This window comes from Bidens hawaiensis, unplaced genomic scaffold, assembly GCF_021521415.1.
Source record: "Bidens hawaiensis isolate Kalapana, Puna unplaced genomic scaffold, B.hawaiensis_p1.1 tig00064166_1, whole genome shotgun sequence".
In the NCBI taxonomy this organism is placed as follows: domain Eukaryota; kingdom Viridiplantae; phylum Streptophyta; class Magnoliopsida; order Asterales; family Asteraceae; genus Bidens; species Bidens hawaiensis.
In genome coordinates, this window is record NW_027501478.1 from 45,516 (window position 1) to 64,543 (window position 19,028).

Sequence of the window (19,028 nt, forward strand, 5' to 3'; positions counted from 1 at the left end):
GCATAAATCGATGATATCTACCTCGTCACCTTTTAGATATTTCTAAAAGTTATTCATTAATACCTTTAGTTATACATGTAGCCAACATACATAAAATGAGAAAAATTAAAATGCAACAACTTTGTTAGGCGTAAAGAAGTCCCATTGAAAGAAATTTTAAGTATATTCAAATTATAAAAGGAAAGGGTGAAAGATAACGATTCATCTTCACTTCACCAACATCCCGATCGGTTTTAAAAATCTATTAACCTAATGTTCCGGTTTCGGTTAGGGGTCAAAATTGAGCCGGACCGATCTTTGCACACCCCTATAGATTGTTAACAATTTTGGTACAAATTGTAAACCAGTCAAGAGTGAATTCAGTTGTGCAAATCTACTGTTTAATATTGAAGGATTGTGTAAACTGAATTTTGATCAAACAAAGTCAAACTGCCCTTCGCACTCTAAGCAGTAATATCCATTAGACTACCTGTAGTGGGGCGAGGATAGGGGCGACGAGGGGCGACAAGAGGGTGGAACAATCAAGAAGATATAACATGAAAATGTGACTTCTATGCACAAGGATAGCATGAAAATGTGAATTTGAAATGCTGTTATTGTTTCCAACTTTTCAAAACGAATATTACTGCTCAAAGTGCAAAGGGCAGATTATAACAACCACCAACTCCGATGTGGTAAAAGTATAATGAATATTCCTACACAATAAAACACATAAAAATATCAAATTGAGCAAAAAAACATGACTTTTAAATAATTAAGAAATAATAGCTGATATAAACCATAAGGACCATACATTCTTATCATATAGATCACACCCATAGTATTCCATGGCTGTTAAATTTGCCTTATTATCCAACAAAAAAAAAACCTACCTCATTAGTAACTTCAAAGCCCGCTTGCTTTTCAAACAAATATTATAATTAAACATTTATGAAAAGTTTTTGTTTGCAAAAAGACTGTTTTGCCCCTGAAACTAACACATGAAAAACCTAATAGAAATGGTTACCTGTACAATAACATGAGGCCATCAAGTGACAGTAAAATGCACACTTCCAAAAACTCATTATTGACAGTAAGATGCACCTCGTCATCAAGACAGTGTCGTTCCAATCCCAAATCTATAAAAATAAGTCCATCAAACAACATTTAAAAAAATCTATTCAATTCCATCTGTTTCGAACACCGGAAACCATGGTGAAGATTTTCAGAGAGAAAATTGATGAAATAGTGATTTTGTTGCCGTTGTAACAGGTGATGGCGCCAATGAAGAAGCGTGTATCGACTTACTTGTATACGATCAACGTTTCTCGGGTACGAGTGTGCTATATCACCGATGGTTTTCCGAGATACGAGTTCTTCCACCTACAAAACAAACAGTACCGTGAGCTTACCCCTCAGAAAGGGACAGAGGGGTCCTCTTTGGGGTAACCCTCCGGTGTGAGAATCAGATATTGTAGGAGAGGATAATCAGGATGTGAAAATGAGTAAAGGACTTAGAATATATTTTCTTGTCTGGCCCCAACTGTGGAGGCGGCCTAGTATTTATAGTGCTAGGGTTTCCAATGATTTGGCTCAGACCCAATTAGGGCATTTTTAGCCTCCCCCTATTGCTTCGCGCCACGTGTATTTAGGACACCTGGTGCTCTTTCATTGATTATTCTCTGACCAAGGTATTTCACCTGACCCATGTGCCATCACGTGGTAGCACATGGGCTTTGCTGAGTTGTCCACCTTTCATTGGCAGCTGTCAACCTCAGCACATTCTTTATTCCTTAAAAGATACCTTCTGGAAGGTTGTCTGATGAGCACAATCACGGTTGTCCTTATCCTGATTTGGATTAGATTATTGTCTCATTTATGCGCCTATCCTGGGGATGCGCGGGGTCTTCTCTTATTCTCACACTGAGTGTGCGCGCTGTGTGCATATGCGATATGCGCCACGCACAGGTGTTTCGTGCGCTTGCGCATAGGTTTCGGCTTTGTGTCTTCGTGACATCTTGATTTCAAGCTTCTTATCCGTACTTTATGGGTTGACCCGCCCCGCTCGATGTTGGGGCGGGTGCATACCCCTTCAGTAGATCTCTTTGTTTGTCAATAAATATTAGTATAAGAAGCATACATTAGGGGTCTATTAGAATTTAGAAGTGCAGAATACTATTGTTACTCCATCAAGATTTTAAGTTTAGTTGAATGAATGGGTCTTCGAGATAGCATTTTAAGCATATTGGTAGTTAAAACTGTTAAACAAAGACATGATTTTAACTATTTGAAGTTGTCGGTCACCAACATGAGTGGTTTCATATCCTCCAATTCTAATAAATCTTCCTCAACATCTAGCATGCAAAATAGGTATTCATTTAGGAAAAAATCAGAAAAGTCTAATAAAATGTTATTCTTATAAACGTTTTGGGTTACCTGTATGTTTATTTCCGGTCCCAATCAACTTAGTTTGTTTTCTTTAATCAACCTTAATCTGATTTTACACACACCATATAAAATAATTAGAAGCGAAGACATGTATATGCAACAAAGATATGGAGTTACCATAATAAAGATATAGAAACTACTGACCTCCTATCCCAAACAAACAAATCAGAATAGTTCATATGAGGAAACCTTGAATTATTCTCTTCACAACCGCAATGACCACCGAATGGATTTAAGAACCTACATACATCATATAACACAAGAAAAACATTCATCCAATGGAAACACAAGAAACAAGACAAATAAACAACTGACATAAGCACATGAGGGAGTATTCTTGTAATCATTTGTCACAACAATCATGCTAGTAGTTAAAAAAAGAACCAAATAACCATAACCAGTATAACAGTAAGTGTATGGCATCAGGAGTAATTGAATAAGATTCGATACCTGAAATTTCCTATCATGTCGAACACGATCACTAAAAGCTGCGCAAACCTATCACCTCATAGGATTTTTTTTATCCGTCGGTTGAATATTGTGCACTGCTGCCACCTGTCATTTTCTAAAAGTTAAGAAAGTCTTAGTACATTATGTTCATCATTTCAATGAGCTTGATACAATGGTACAACAGTCTTTTGGATAACTGATGAGCTGAGAAAATATCTTAAAGCTTCATAGCTTTGTGATATAAAATTAGCAATAAATAAAGACACTAAAGAATGATGTACTAATGAAACTAATTGTATGAACAATTAATCCATAAAAAGAAGAAACCAAATCAAAATTCTAAATGATGAGTTTCTTGTTCAAGCATCCCTTTTGTTTATGTTTACCACCGAGTGCTCTGATTTCAAAATTATCTAAAATCTTTTTATTTACCACTCTATGCACAAAGAAACGTGCAGTTGTGAATCAATAACGCAAGGGATTATTGAGTTATACATAAGGTATACACAATTCATGTGTTGGGCTCTAAACAATCATAAACTTGTTTTCACAATCTGGTGCTATATATACCGGATGCTAAACCTTCAATAAATGTTGTGGAATAGTAACCAAGTAAATGATATTATGCTAAAGTTTAAATCATCACCAGTTTCAACCAAACATCAAATTCTTTTCATCATCATTTAATATAATCAACCAAACATCAAATTAATATCATCATCTATCAGATTCAAACTTCCTAATTTCCCAATCTAACATCAAATTGATATAATCAACCAAAAAAAATCAGATTATAAGAATTATTCATCATCAATTTCAAGTTTCCACGTAATTAACGGTATCTACAACAGTTTTGCTGCATTTAGTCACGATTTTGGAAAAAGAAAACCCTAAAACTCACCGAAAAGAAGTCCTGAACATCTTCAATTTAAAGCTGAAATCAATAAGTAAGAGGCTATTTATCTATAACCTAAACAATAATTCATAAAAAACAAGTCTATTCTAATCAATTCTGAAACTGTATTAGCAAACACAAAATTAAGTACGATAATTACCTTGTAAAATAAGGCTGGACGGACCGGAGTTGTATGGATATGGGATATGGCGAGTGGTGAAAGGCGATTAGTGAAAGATATGAACCAGTGGGAGGTTAGGGTTTGGCTTGTAGGTATGGTACCAGTTGCCTATCCTATTTGAGATGTTACGACCCGTGTAAGGGTTAAACGGGTTAAACCGGACTAAATCAATAAGAAGCCTTCGTTCATGAATAAGATAATCTGGTGGCTCTGGAGGGGGTGAGAGTGACGTGAGAGCAACACGTATGATTAATGGTAGGTAATTATATAGATAGTTTGATATTTGTTTTGATTTGATTATAACTTTTGTGATGCTATTATCCTACATAGGTTAAAGGTGGGTCACACATCAAGAATACGCTTTGTTCTTGAGGTTTTTAACCAATGTTTTTAGACCCGGTTCGGGTGTCGACTCGGACGCCTCACCGGGTCAAAGGTTGGAACGACGCGGAAGGCGGACCGGTGTTGACCCGGATGACGTCATAAATAATATAAATATATATATATATATTTATAATTACTAATATATAAAACATAAGTCTTAAAACATAAATTAGTCTTTCAAAACATACATCACAATCCAACAATCAAAAACATACATCACAATTTTAGTCTTAAAACACAAATATCTTAAAAGTTTTAAACCAGCATCCAAGTCTAAAACAAAACATAACCGAAAGCTTCATCCAATGTGTTTAGAGCGCATCAAAATCATCATTGTCATTGTCCTCTTCCACAATATTTTCCACAATATCATCCAATTCAATCACTTCATTCAAAGCTTCGTCTACAATTTAAAAAACTGACAAAACAAACCAAAATTGGTTATATGTACATCATTGAAGTTTTGTTTCTTAAAAGTTAAAAATAGTAAAACAACTAACCTTCATCATGTGTTTGTGAGTAGACGCTCCATTGTTACTTGGTGGCTCTTCTTCTAGCATACTATCCAACTCATCATAATCAAGTTCACCTTCCGCCTCTTCATCAATTATCCAAAAGTCGGTTTTCTCAATGCTTTCGTAATCAACCGGGTCGTAGATCCTTTTTTTCACATTAACCCTAATGAATTGATATGTTAAGTAAAACCTCAATGTATGCAATATACATATATATATATAACAAATTTTTGGTTTATATCATACCTATCTTGTAGAATCAAGTTGTAATGAACATATACAAGATCATGAAGCCTTTGATGCTCCAAACGGTTCCTCCTTTTGGTGTGGATTCTTTCAAAAACACTCCAATTACGCTCACATCCCGATGAAGATGCAGTTTGACTTAAAATTCTTATCGCAAATTCTCGTAACTTCGGGACATCTCCATCATACAATCTCCACCACTCATCTAATATTAAAAATTAGCATAATATTAAAATTGATGATATTAAAATGATTGCTAACTAAAAAAAATTACCTGGTGGATTTTTCTTCACGCTGGGCAAAGCCGAGGGTCGACCAAATTGACCCTGTCGATCACAGAATTCACGTAACTGTGATGTAAGCTTTACGGGATCTAAATGCGTCTTTTGCTCAATCATATCAAGCACACTTGTAAATGCATAATTTATTTCAGTAGCATTTTCGGAATCATATTGAAATATTGGATTTAACCAATAAGCAGCAGCATGAAGACTCCTACGCAACATCCTATCCCAACGAGAATCAAGTATTTTAGTATACACTTCACAATGTTTTTTTTCCCGCGAAACAACTCTTCAATCCCTTTCTTTGCACGGGTCATACCTTCAAACACGTAACCTAACGAAGGTTGTTCATCAGAGTCACAAATGCGTAACAGCTTCAAGATGGGTGCCATCACCTTCACCGATATTAAACAATTATTCCAAAAACGTTCAGTTAAGATAGTTAGCTTCACCTCCTTTGCTTTTGGTAATTTCGATACTTTCTTGAAATCATTAGAGGTAACCATAGCTTGCAAATCTTCTTTACGGTCGTGCAAGCTTTTTAATGCAATGAATGTAGTACCGAACCGAGTGGCACCGGAACGAATGATTTCTGTCCAACCTGGTCTTTTCCTCAACCAATTCAAAGGCCACTTATGGTTATATATAAAAACAGTAATCCTAGACGCAAGCTGAACCAATTCAGCCATAGAAGGTATCTCTGATATATCCTTTAAAATCAAGTTGATAAAATGGGCTGCACACGGTGACCAAGTGAGCAAAGGATATTTCTCACACAACAATCTTCCTGCAGCCTTGTAATTAGCAGCATTATCAGTGACCAAGTGGACGATATTCCTATAACCAACCAATTCAACAATCTCCCCAAACAAATTGCACAAATTTTCAGCATTGGTCTCAATATCTGACGCATCAACAGATCTAACAAATGAAATCCCTCTTGGACAATAGACTAAGAAATTTATAAGAGGTCTTTGTCTACTATCGCTCCATCCATCACTCATAATAGTGCAACCAGTTTCTGACCACATCCTTCTTTGGCCTTCAATTATGAGTGCCACACTGCTTTAGTATCTTTCAATAAAGTCACACGCAATGCATGATAAGAGGGCCCCGTATAACCATGCCCCATTGAAGCTACTTTGCTCATTGCAATCGGGAAGTAAGGAGAATTAGCTGCATTCATTGGTATACAAGCATGATAAAACCACATAGCAACAGCTAAATCTGTATCATGCACTCTCTCTTTACTATTCCATATTGATTTGATTGAAGGTTGACAAGCATTGTAGTTACTTTCCAATGGCTGACTATTTGATGTGGAAGACACTTTCCTTTTCACCCGAGCTTGTTGTGGGGTAGTTGTTTGCCCTTCATCTATTTCCACACTAATTCCTTTTGGAGCTTGCACACTTTCATCATAAGAATTTTTCATAATACACCGGACATCAGCGGGAACCTTTGAACATGAAGTAATTTGTCCCTTTACTCCAGCCAAGTGTTGCTTCAATCTATTAATACCCCCTCCACGAAATCCTTTACCATAAAACACACACACTTTAAGCTTATGAGTACCCAATCCATCATCAACTTCAGTAACATATTTCCAAGTGATGTCTGTTTTCATACGATTGCTTGATTGAACACTAGCCAGAGATTGTGGAGTTTCTTCGGATGATGGTATAGAATTCGAGTCCATTTTGACAATAACCTATAAAGAATTGTACAAAATAAATTAACAATCTGTTACAAATTTACACTAACAATCTGTTACCTATAAATTATTACACTAACAACCAAATTAAGATAACCTAGACTTTAGTTAATTAGAGAGTATTATTATTTCTAGATATGGAATTAACAATCTGTTACAATTTACACTAACACACTGAATTGGAAAATTAGTAAATTAACAACATGGAATTAACAATCTGCTACAATCTGTTACAAATTAACAACAACCGAATTGGAAAATTAGTAAATTAAAAAGATTACTTACCAATTAGTGATGGAGTGGCTGTGATGGAGCGACGGAGGTGAGGTCGCAGCCTCGCACATGGTGGAGCGACGGTGGTCACGAGCTGCGGCTGGATGGAGGAGATGGATGGGAGGTGCGGCTGGATGGATGAGATGGATGGGAGGTGCGGCTGGATGGATATGGTGGTTTGGTTATTTTGGATGGATGAGATAGGGTTTAGGTTATTATGGTTGTCAATTTATCATTAAAAAATAAAATAAAATAAAATACAAACTTGCCGGTCCGACCGCCGGGTCACCGGGTCCGGTCCAACCGGCGCCCGCGTAGACCGGCCGGCCAAATAGAAAACGGGTTCTACACCCCGACCTGGACTGGTATTAAGGCCGGGTCCCGGTCGGACTGGTCCGACCGGTTGGGCCGGGCCGGGTTTCAAAACCATGTTTTTAACCAATGAAAGAAAAGGAAAGGAGAGGGAAGGATAAGAAAGGGAAGCAAAGGAAAGAAAATTTTTATTAATTAGGTTTGTTCTTAAGTTGGAAGGAAGTTAGAGGAAATGAAAGGATAACTATATTCATAAGTGAGTAATACTGTAATTTGGTTTTTTATCCTTAGTAATCAGCCCATTTTTGAGAGGATAATTTATTAGGAAAAAAACATCAATTTAATCCCTCCTAACTCCTCTTACTCCTTTCCTTTCCATCCTAATAAAAACTTAAAAACATCCATTTTTTAACTATCCTTAATTTTCCTTTTCTTTCCCTCCTTTAAAAAAACTCATGAACAGGGCGTTACGCCAATTGTTATTAGTTGAGCTAAACAGAAAAGAACTCTTATTCTTATCAGATCGTCTAACGATGGTTTTAATATTTACATCACCTCATCATATAGGCCCAGCGCTCCACCTAATAGTTCGTTTGCTAAATAGTATTATTGAGCATACGGCAGAAGAGGGGAGTTTGCTTTACGAACAGATGGGGCCACCCCTACAAGTCAACAATCAAATAAAGGGGGTTCGGCAAATTGGGTTCCGGTAGGAAAGGGAAGCAAGAAAAAGGGATTTTGCTTTACGAACAGAGGGGGGCACCCCTACAAGTCAACAATCAAATAAAGGGGGTTCGGCACATTGGTTTCCGGTCGGAAAGGGAAGCAAGAAAAGGAAAGCATGTAATCATGCTAATGAATTAATTTAAGTTTACAGGCTGATTTTTTTTTTTTGATGAACCAAATTGATTGTCTTATCTTTTTTTGTTTTGTTTATAATTGTTGACTAAACCCCATAGGTACCTGAGTTTTTGATGATTACTTTGTGATTTGCGGATTTTTCTCGGTTTTATGGTGTTTATATGTTGGATTTATACTAAGGTAAAGAATCTTTTTACAATTGATTTGATGTGTTTGCATATACAGTTTTGATTTATTACTGATCTTTGTTTCTGCATTTGTCTTGTTGAATGTCTTTCGGTTATAGGTGCATGTTTAGGTCACTTACTGTGTGTTTGCGATTGTTTTATGGTTTTGCTACACGTAGTAAACCATAAGCTCATTGATTGGTGATTTGTTAGGCTTTATATTTTACTTATCTAGAGACTGAGAGGTAATAGGTAATCGGGTTGTCCTTTGAGTTAGGAGTTTAGGTTTAAATGCTATGACATGAGGTTACCCTAGTCTCATTGTGATTCCGTGTATTATCAATTGTTCTTATCTTACCCCTTGAAGTTAGGGTGTATTGAGATAGTGAGACTGACATGTAATCTATCTTTTAGGGTACTTTAGCATTGTTGGAGAAATTGATAGGTAATCCTACCAACCGGTAAGTTTACATGCCCCTTAGGGTTTTCGTTTAGGTTACACCCGAAGAATAATCAGGGATCTACTAGGTTGCTCAAGGCTGTCGTATTATCAGATCACGATTCCACAATAGTTTCCATAGTCAAAAGAGATCCAAGATTCATAAGTATGATTCTAAACCTAAGTAGTGTTTCTCCTCTTTGAGTTCGTCTAGGTCATCGTGTTGAAGTCAATCAGTGTTGGTTTTAGTTTAATTAGTCAATTGTCCAACCAGTAAAATCATTAAGTTTTATTCAGAGTCTAGTTTAGGTGTCTCAAGTGTCCCGTGGATTTGATAGGTACAGTTGTTTGTCTAGGAGAGTCTAGGTTTATAAATTTAAAAACTAGAGTGTTTATGTTAGGTTAAGCTTTTATAGACCGCTTTTAGCACATCATAACTTAATTTGAAGAATTGACATAACTGAACACGGTCTACCTAATTACTAGTTCATTAATATAAAACTTAGCATTTATCAATGATTAATGTTAAATGGTTCAATGACGATAAAAACTTAATCCTAAATGTTGAGGTCTTCAGCTGGACCATTACCTCCCGGTCAGCGCTAACTTTTTGTTAATGTCTTTAGCTGGGCCATTACCTCATTTTTTGCTGTTATGGTGGTCTAATGGAGTGAATTTCTTCCTCCATCTCACTTCGTGTGCTTTTCCAACTAAGTGGTATATTCTCTAGTACATTCCACCTTGGCCCAAAACTGCCAACCTTTCTTGTTCATTTTAAAACCCCGATGGCTTCTTTACTTTCTCCTTCCTTGGGGGTTTCTTCTTACATGTTCTGTCCTTCTCTTTATTGACCACCAATTCCCTCATAGTCTTGATATTATCAATTGGACTAGCCAACTCCACAATCTGAATCTATACCACATTCAATTCATCTCCCCCCTCTCTTTGACCTGATAAACACACAATTCTCCTCTTTGGTATCACCCACATTCGTTCGAGGAAGACACCTGTTAGTAACACATGAACTAGAATATTTATTTTCAAAAGAATAATCATATGATTTTGAAAATATTTATAATTAGCTTACGGTTACCGAAGGTCATGAAAATGGTATCGTCTCTGTAGTTAATCTGATCATATGATGTTGCCAAAAACGGTCTCCCCAATATCACCCGGGATTCTACTTCATCATCAGCTGGTGCATAATCAGGAACAAGAAAATCTTCAAGATTGTAAAAATCATCAACATAAACTACAACAACAACCAACTTCCCTCGAGGGCGTCTTTGTGTAAAATCAGATAACACCAAGGTGGTGTCAATTGTTAAGGCCCAAATTCAAACCAGTCATACACACTTCCCAGTAGAACACTCAAACTTACACAATAATAAACAAGTGGTATTGAACCCGCCATTCTGAATGGGGATGAGTGGTGCCCCCATTTCAATTCTTCAACCGTTTCATTCTTCACATTATATTCCATTATGATGGCGCTGACGTGTAATTTTTTGGAGTTTGACAAAGTACTGCCTTGATGGCTTGGGTTCTTCAAAGTATCACTCGGTAGCTTTGACGAATTTCTTTTCAAACTTTCCATCTCTTTAGATAACTAGCTGGCTGATCTGTTTATGTCTTACAACATTTGCCTTTTCTTAAATTTCCATCTTCCGACCAAGGGTCTTTCAACAATGTTAAAATCTCTAAATCCTGAGACTTATTTTGACCTTGAGTCGTTACCTAACCTTGCTGATAACTCTTTTGATAGCCTTTATTGTATCCATAGAATCTTTCTGATTATAACCTCCCTGACCATTACGTGAATTTTATACTGTCTTTGAATCGATTGGTGCCCTGCTCTTTGAGAACTACCCTGAAAATTAAGGATTTGCTGATTACAGGATGCTAATGCTCCGCTTTTTGAGAGCTACTCTGAAAATTCAGGATTTCCTGAGTACATGATGATAAGTGTTTGAATTCATGTTGTTATATCTCGTCACCTTGAACGTAATTCACCGCTACCTCATCTTCTTTATCATAGGCAACCCCACAACTGGACAGATCATGTCCTCCCCAAAATGTTCACACACCAGTTATGTCTTTCTTGTATGATTCTCCTTATTTGTACATGCGACCATTAATTGATCCAATATTTTTTCAGTTCTAGTCATCCTATCCTCAAACACTGTATTATCCACCGCGTTGACAATCGACCTCTTTACCATCTTATTCAATTGAGCATGTCTCTTGGAGTTTATCACATGTCTTTCCAAGTGTCTCCAATCCTCATTCTCATCGTTAGTTAGAAAAGACCTATTAGTAGTAGACTGGAGTTCTCGGAAATCGCCATTTGGCAGACCATCATGGAATGCATTGATTAATTCCCATATGGCAATCCCGTGATCTGGGCAGGTCCTTAGTAACAACTTAAATCTCTAAACGGACAGACGATGTCAAGAGGTTTGGAAATTAATTTGGTTGTATAACAATTTAAGAAAACAATGACTGCACTGCAAGTTCGGGATATGCAATAAACCGAGTGACAATAATTTATACAAAGCGGAAATCACATAGACATGATTCGTTTATTAGAATAGACAAATCATTACTAGACACAGTAGTTTTTTTATGATGATTCACAGAACTTAATCTGAAGAATTGACACAACTGAACACGGTCTATCTAATTACCAGTTCATTAATATAAAACTTAGCATCTATCATTGATTAATGGTAAACGGTTCAATGAAGAAAAGAAATTAATCCTAAATGTTGTGAACATAAAGCAAATAATTTATGATAAACGAAAATCCTAGAAATGCATCTATTTAATAGGTTATAAACATATAGATTCAATAAACCAAAAGATTAATTAAAACTAAAATCCCAATACATCCAATTTTCTTAAAAATAATAAATTCATATGCAAACCATACACCTGAAGTGGTCACGAGTGGTTTAGCCTTGGCTCTACGTCATGATTAGCTCATTATTGGTTGGAAGGATGAAATCATGGATGAATTAATGATCAATATGTATTAATACGGTTGTGGTATGAAGGATAGTCGTTCTCGGGTTTAACCTGGCTTAAATATGGTAAAAAAAACTTATAAAATACGAATTTCCCTTCAGCCCCAGCCTTAAGCTAAAGTCTGGGAACTGTAGCTTACCGTGGCTCCGTAAGCTACGTCCTGAGCCCTCTTTCTTACTGCAATTTTTCTTCCTTTTTCATACTCGTCTCTAGGGATGAGATTGAGATTTTTTTTCTCGAATACTCATACACGTACCTTTTTCAGTACCCGTATCGGTGCCCATACCTATACCCGTACGTGTCTATTGGGTACGGGTACCAAAGTTTACTGATTTTATATATGTGTACTTTTAGGTACAGATACAGGTATTATGGGTACAGGTATCCGTTTAGAATTTGTAGGGTTTTTATTAGGTTTCCAGCACTCATGACTTAACTTTCAAGCGGGATTTGAAAATCCAAATATATATCAGTTGAACCAGTTCTTTCTCGATCTACATGTGTATTCATATATTATGTATTCATATACTTTTATTTCATGTATGTGTAATTGTGTATATCGTTAAATAACATGTATTAACTTTTTCTCTTGTTTTTCTATAAAAATTGAGGAAACAATAATCAAAGAAAAGGGAAAGGGAAAATGTAAAGATAACTAGCGAAGATTAAACGAATGTTAACTTTCTTTGCATAAGTCAATTTTGTTTTAAACATTTTGATAAAAAAAAATTTGGGGGACTTTGTATGTTGTGGAATTCATTACTTGATTAATTATGTATGGATTTTATATTATGGTTTATTTCATTTAAGTTTTACTAGTATGATTTGGTTGTGCTATTATGGTTTTGGTTGTGGTATTATAGATAAATGTTTGTCGGTGTTGTATGGTACCGGTACCAAGTTTAGTGGAGATTTCTTTTATAAAAGAACAAAATGATACCAAAGTGAGTACCGTACTCGAAAGTACTATACCCGTACATGCACCATAAAATTGGGTACGTGTACGGGTACCCAGATTTGCTGATTTTAGGTACGGTACCGATCTCATCCCTAATCGTCTTGTCAAGAAGCCCATAATTCATATATTATGGGTCCTGTAACACATTTTTTAGCTACAAATATGCATGTTTTACTTTAAGTGCGCACAGATCACTTCCGAACTCCCCCAATTGCTTTATTTTTTACTTTCACTTGATTCCTCACCATCCTTAAAGCTCTAAATTAGTTATTTTAAGCTCCGAGCACATGCAAACATAAAACCAAGCAAAGTACTCGTGTTCGATAAAAGTAATTACTTAAAAGACACAATATTAAACACTTAAAGCACACTCTTTCACCCACACATCAAACCTTAATTAATAGATGTCTTATTTCGGTTTCACCAAACAAAAGCTAATGATGCATAGATTGCTTCAAGAGTTGGGGAAAACCATAGTTCGGCAAGAATAGTGCTAATCATTTTCATCTAAATTTCTATAGATTCATATTTTCTTTTAGGGGTCAAGAAAGGTAAAAGGTCTCATACTAGACATGAAAATGTTGACGGAAGATAATTTTGTGCTCAAGGTGATAAATCTCTGAATTTGGCTTTTAAAAAAATACTTTTAAAAACTCTTTAAATTAACCAACTTAACTTCAAATCATGGGTGAAATCTTTTTCTTTTTCAAACTTTATATAAAAAACAAGCTAATAAATAAAAAAAAGTTAACAAAAATTAATATTTAAACTACAAAAGCAGTAATCTTTTTGTGAGTTTGAGTATGGAATCATATTGATCAAGAATTCCATTCATCACAGTTTTATATTTCTCCTTTATTATGACTTGTGTTAAGTCAACCATTGATATTGTTGTCCACTTTAGCCTTACTACAAGTATTTCATAAATTTCCGTGATATGCTTTAAGTTTCAGTTAGAGCACATAATATCATATTCTACCAGCCTTTAGTCTCGATTCAGACTTATTTTGATTTTTATCATGTCACCCCAACTTGATTTAAACCTTGAACTCAGTAGATCAAAATACTTTTGAGTTTCAAAATTTTAAAATAGCAAGATGGCATATAGTCCCCACTACAAGATATACTCTCATTATCAAGCAATACATTGAGTTCCTTTCCTATGGATAAGTATGCACGATTTCATCTATATGGCTTACATACATTGTGTCCCTTGTGGTCTGTTTCTTAATGGTAATAATATGCGAGCAAGGGGACAATGTATGACTCATAGTGTGGTTTGATCAAGTCAGTAGTGAATTTTGTACAAAGTACAATAGTGATCAAGTTTAATGACGTATAATGGCATATAAACTGTGGGTTCGCCTTTTGAGCAATATAATGTTCACATTTTTGAATACCCATATGGAAAAACGCATAAAGACCCGATGCAGTCTGAAACTTTCAAAACATCCCATCAATACGGGATTTAAGGCCGTAAGACCATACATCGTTGAAGTGTTAACCATTAACTAGATGCTTAAACATTTTTCATTTGTAACAAATTTTGGTGATCAAACTGACTTAAGGCTTGAGTATGACAGGATATTACATTTCTGCCTTCAATACTAACACTTTGTAAGAGACCAACACCTTTTTCAATTTAGCAATTTTTATGCTCATATCACATACTCTTCCTTACTCGTTTGTTTAAGACCTAATGCACTAAAAAAATTAAGCACACAGTCTTTTTCGCCTATTACTTACTAGATATATGATATAAATGATCAACGTACTATTATTTTCCCTTTTTTGCTTCAAAAAATCATTTTGATGAGCAATTTTTCAATGTTTTGAAATTTTCACATGTTTAAATATTTTTGGATTTTATCTGTACAAACAAAAAGTACGATATTTTTGTATTTTTCCCATTTTCTCCCCACCTAAAAACCAAGATAATAAAGAAAGAAAATAAAAGAAAACTGTACAAAAACAAAATAAAGTGATTAACCGAGCTTAGAAATTTCAGCAAATGATTTTAAACCATTTAAACCAAGCAAAAACTTAAATTGTATTTTATTGAATTCCTTTGTAAAAAGGTCCGCCTTTTATGATTTGTGTGATCTTTTCAATATCAATATCACGGATAAAATGATAACGAATTTCATTATGTTTTGTTTTAGAGTGGTGCACGGGGTTTTTCATTATACAGATTGCAGCAGAATTATCAATAAAAATCGGAGTAGTAAGAAACTTCAAACTGTTTTTCGTTGTTGGATCCATAAAACCTGTACACAACAACTCAAGGTTGCCACATATTCGGCTTCGACGGTTGAAGTGAAGACCATTGTCTGCTTCTTACACAGCCAGAAAACAAGTCAGTTTCCTTAAAATTGACATCCCGTTGTAGTAGACATGAAGTTGATCTTGCGTCCTCCATAGTCGGAATATAAAAAAACAGTAAGATCAAAACTATCATCATTGGGATACCATAACCCGATGTCAGTATTACCCCTCAGATAGTGGAAAATAAACTTTACAGCCGCCACATGAGTCAATCAGAGATTCGATTGATACCTGGCACATAAGCAAACAACAAACATTATATCAGGATGCGATGCAATTACATATATTAAAGAGTCTATCATCGCTTGATAAAGGGTTGGATCAACTGTTTCCTCCAATTCGTCTGGTGACAAATTCTGACCCACAGGAAAGGAGTAGAAAGGACTATTCCGAAAATTATCTTGAGTCAGTTCAAGACATCGTTCACATATTTTGTCTGATTGAATAAAGATCTCGTCATCAGACTGGTGGACCTACAACCCTAAGAAGAAATTCATCTATCCCGTCGAGCTCATCTCGAACTTTTTTTGCATAGTCTTTTCGAAGTCCTTAGATAACTTTATCGTATGTTGAGCCAAATATGATGTCATCAACATAAATCTCGACAAGTAGAAAATCTTATTCAACTGTCTTATAAAAGAGAGTACAATCCACAGTCTGTCGTTGGAAGCCACTATCAATCAAATGGTCAGCAAGTGTGCTATACCAAGTTCTGGGGGCTTGGTGAAGAACATATAGAGCCTTGTTTAATCGAAAAACATGCTTAGGATAGTCCAGATCCTCAAAACCAGGAGGCTGCTTCACATACACCTCTTCATGAATTTCCCCATTAAGAAACCCACACTTAACATCCATCTTATTAATTTTGAAATTCTGAAAGGCAGCATAGGCTAAGAAATACGTATAGCTTCCATTCTTGCAACCATAGCATATACCTCAGTGTAATTCAGGCCCTCTTGCTGATTAAATCCTTCAACTAACCGTGCCTTGTTGCGCACGTTATCCCATGATCATATTTCTTACACTTAAAGACCCATTTTATCGGGATAGCCTTTTTACTCAAATCCGGTTTATCAATAAGATCCCAAATACCCATTTGTACGAAATGCTGCAATTTTTCTTACATTGCTTCTACCCAAGACGAATAATGAAGTGAAATAGTAAAATTTGTTGGTTCAATATGTGATAAGAAACATGTGGATTGAGTGATACTCGTGATACCCGAAACATTCATATCCGCATATGCACACAATACATTATTGTCACGTACATTAGCAACTTGGCGACGTGTATGAACTTCTTCATTCACAACACCAATAAAATTCTCCTGATGATGATAAGAATGTATCCGAAGGATCGGATTCTCTAGAACTTTAACATTGTCTTGAAGATTGGCGACGCTTTCTTCAGTTGATTGACCATTCACATTTTGGGAAGATTCTTCAATAGGTTTCTCAGAAATATCGTGAGATTCAACAAATGGAGCAGAAGAAGAATCTTCAAATTCGGCGTCATTTGAAGAAACTAAAACATCGTCTAATGTTTCAGGTTTATCGTGTACAACATTGTCTTCATAATTAGAAGATCTTTGAATGGAAAACAGTTGCTCTTCCACGCATGAACCAAGTATACAGTTTGTACCTCAACCGAAGGAGTGAAGGAATTAAATAAACCATATAGTCGAACATCCAATCAGGTGCTTTGTCGGCAGGTAGTATAGTGTATCTTTGACAATCAACATGATACCATTCCTCTACACACCCAGAAGATAAGTTAAATACATGTTTCTTAGGTGACGTATATCCAAGAAAGTAGCCCTCAATCGCCTTCTCTTCAAATTTATCCGCATCTCGTTTCAGCATTGTGCAAGGACACCTAAATGGTTCGTGAATTTGAAGGTTCGGCTTATGGTTATTAAGCAGTTCCTATTTTGTCTTCTTGAGATTCTTAACCATTAGAACACGATTCAATGTATAGAATGTGGTATTCACAACCTCGTTCCAAAGTTGCGCATGAAGCTTTGAATCCACCAATATTGTTCTAGTTGCTTCAATCAACGTCCTATTCTTCCTTTCACCTATAGGATTCTATTGTGGCACATAGGTAGCACTGTATTATGATGGATTCCTTTTAAAATACTATTAAAAGTCAATCATACTATTCTTGAAGTTCATGACATTATCACTTTGAGTACGTCTCACTTTATGTTTGTAAAGTGATTTGATCTTAGTGATCAAATTCTGTATAAGAACTGTTGTCTGATCCTTTGTGTTCATAAACAACACCCAATAAAATCTCGTATAGTTGTTGGTGACAAAGAAAACAATAAATATCTCCGGCAATACTCGATCGGTTCACAGGACTAAATAAATCCATGTGAAGTCGTTCGAAAGGAGTATCAATGGAATTGATTTGCTTCAACGGGTGCCATTTCTTCTTGTGTTGCCTTTCTTACATGCAACACAGTGGTCAGTCATCTTGAAATGCTTTAGTGAAACCCCATCCACTAAATCATTTGCGGTCAAATGATTCATTTTACTTACAAGAATGTGACCCATCCTTCTGTGTCATAAGATCGTGTCCTTCTTAGTTGCTTTTGAGACAAAACATGTTGCAGTTGAAGATGATAATACTTTACACTTCATATCAAGAACATAAATATTATTTAATCATCGGGAATAACAAATCTCGGTTTGAGAATAACACACTCTTTATCGGTAAACAAAGTGATATACTTTTTTTTATCACAAATATGTGAAATGCTCAACAGATTATGATCCACTTTGTTACAATAATTTACTATCTCGAAAGTAATACGACCATTTGAAAATTCTCCCAGTTTAGTAATCAATCCACCCTGATTACTAGCAAACACCACATAACCTCCTTGAATGTATTTTATATTTGAAAGAAGATTAAGATTGCCGCTGATGTGCTGAGAGCATCCACTATCCAAGATCCATTTTTCGCCTGAAATAGTCTCGGATGAACTCTGCACAACAAGGTAACCGATTAGTTCAAAAGGCAGCACAAGCCTCAGTCTTGGGCTCCTCTTTTGTTTCCTTTTGATAAACATTAATCATAGGTTTCATGTGTGATTGATAAACTTGAGTAAATGTGATGTATATAAAATTATACATCTTTTTAGTATCAAATAATCTCTAAAAGCTGCAACTTTTATGGTATAATATAGTCAATAACTATTTATCATGTTAAAATGTATTTTCAGGTGAATCCAAGCCTCTAACGAAGAAACGAATGAAAAACCAAAGAAAACCCAAGAAAACAGCAAAACACACCCCCATGCTTTAGAGAACATGGGGATGTGCTTCAGAGAACATGGGGATGCGCTTCTGGGAACATGATGCTGTGCTTCTGAGAACATGGGGATGTGCTTCAGGAAACACGGGGTCGTGCTTCAGGAAACACGGGGCGTGCTCACCTATCAGAAAAGACAAAAATCTACAAGAAAAGACAAAATAGTGGACAGCTAGACACGGGGCCGTGGTCACCTTTTAGAAAAGACAAAAGAAGATATAACAGACACCCAAAAACACGGGGTCGTGCCTC

The 19,028-nt window shown here is 35.8% G+C and overlaps 1 pseudogene across 1 annotated transcript; it reads right to left on the bottom strand.

Annotated features, from left to right (window-relative positions):
- Positions 1 to 622: 622 nt before the first annotated feature.
- On the bottom strand, positions 623 to 16,554 carry LOC143604194 (uncharacterized; annotated as a pseudogene). Its single transcript, XR_013148240.1, has 10 exons — positions 16,440 to 16,554; positions 10,242 to 10,370; positions 10,067 to 10,155; positions 5,373 to 7,093; positions 5,099 to 5,303; positions 4,838 to 5,015; positions 3,575 to 3,629; positions 1,007 to 1,118; positions 873 to 899; positions 623 to 695 (listed from the first exon to the last, which is right to left on the bottom strand). The product of XR_013148240.1 is annotated as an uncharacterized LOC143604194 (transcript).
- Between the last annotated feature and the right edge of the window lie 2,474 nt (positions 16,555 to 19,028).